Genomic DNA, 1,195 nt, shown 5'->3' on the forward strand with positions numbered 1-1,195 from the left:
CTGCAAAATTTGCATCGTATAACACTTTTTGGCTGAGGGTGATAGAAAAACACGATAATTTACAACACCGAGCCGAGTGATAGAGCCGGCGTTGCAAAACAGTATTCGTGCGTAAAACGCTTCGGTGCTGCCATCTTTCTTATGTTTGAAACCTCGGTTAAGGGAAAAAAAGAGGAAATTAAGCAATCTAAGGATTTTAATAGAAAATATTGTTTTACTTTTAAACAATGCATTCATCACTTAAACTTATACGAATTGCTATGAAGTTAATCAACTCTTTAAAACTTACAGCCAATTTTGTTCATGCCCTTGCCAATCGAATACATTTTGAGGCGCAGAGATGCCAGATAGCTGGGTGTTGGAAAACTGGCCACCGTGCCAGTCCGCGGTTTTTGCAAAAGTCGCTGAGAAATAACAGCGAAAACTAAACGTCATCGTTGCCGCCAAAAGTGACGGCACGAGGAAAATTTTCACTTCTGTTAGCCATTTTCGTATCGAGTTGCGTACTGCGTAGAAGCAGAAAGTTTGTATTTGTACTGAAAACTAAATGTTTGAAGTGTTCCGTTTTGCTAAATATTGTTGATTTTTGGAATCAGGAGCGTAGGATCATGTAGGTATACATGTAGTTTAGAGTGGCTCGTTATTAACTTTTGTATTTTAGTATCAGGCAAAAACGCTGATATTGGATTGACCATCTCTGTTGAACAGAGCGCTAAAAGTAGCAAATCGGTAATATTTGTTAATTTTATTCTATAACGCCACAAATTACCCAGAATATTGTCCACAGGACTCTTTGCTCTCGATACGAGGTTGAACTGAGTTGTATTAGGGCCGGAATAGCTAGGGTCACTGATTTGTAAGTTCTAACCTATAAAACCATTTTGAACCATGTTTGTAACAACTTATCATTTGTTCCGTAGAATTGAAGCATCACTACAAAACTATAAATATAGTATGCTATCAGTACCAGTGCATCGCTTTTCATTTGCCGCCCTATCACAACATTCTTCAATTAAATCAAATTGAAGTCGAAATTCGTCGAGCAACTGGGAATCGTCGAAATTAACTTTATGTTCGAGGTTCGCCAACAAAGATGGAACGAGAATTTCAACCCAAGACCGGAACTGGTCCGGAAGCTGACAACGACACCACTATTGTCGATCAAAACTCCAGCTGCGTGGCTTGCAGCAAACCA

General features: G+C 39.2%; 1 long non-coding RNA gene across 1 annotated transcript; it reads left to right on the forward strand.

The window, feature by feature from the left end:
* The first annotated feature begins 420 nt into the window (after positions 1-420).
* Positions 421-916, forward strand: LOC129740225 (uncharacterized). The gene is made up of 3 exons (XR_008736155.1): positions 421-610; positions 662-729; positions 788-916. It is a non-coding gene; the product is annotated as an uncharacterized LOC129740225 (long non-coding RNA).
* The last annotated feature ends 279 nt before the right edge of the window (positions 917-1,195 follow it).

This window comes from Uranotaenia lowii, chromosome 1, assembly GCF_029784155.1.
Source record: "Uranotaenia lowii strain MFRU-FL chromosome 1, ASM2978415v1, whole genome shotgun sequence".
Classification (NCBI taxonomy): Eukaryota; Metazoa; Arthropoda; class Insecta; order Diptera; family Culicidae; genus Uranotaenia; species Uranotaenia lowii.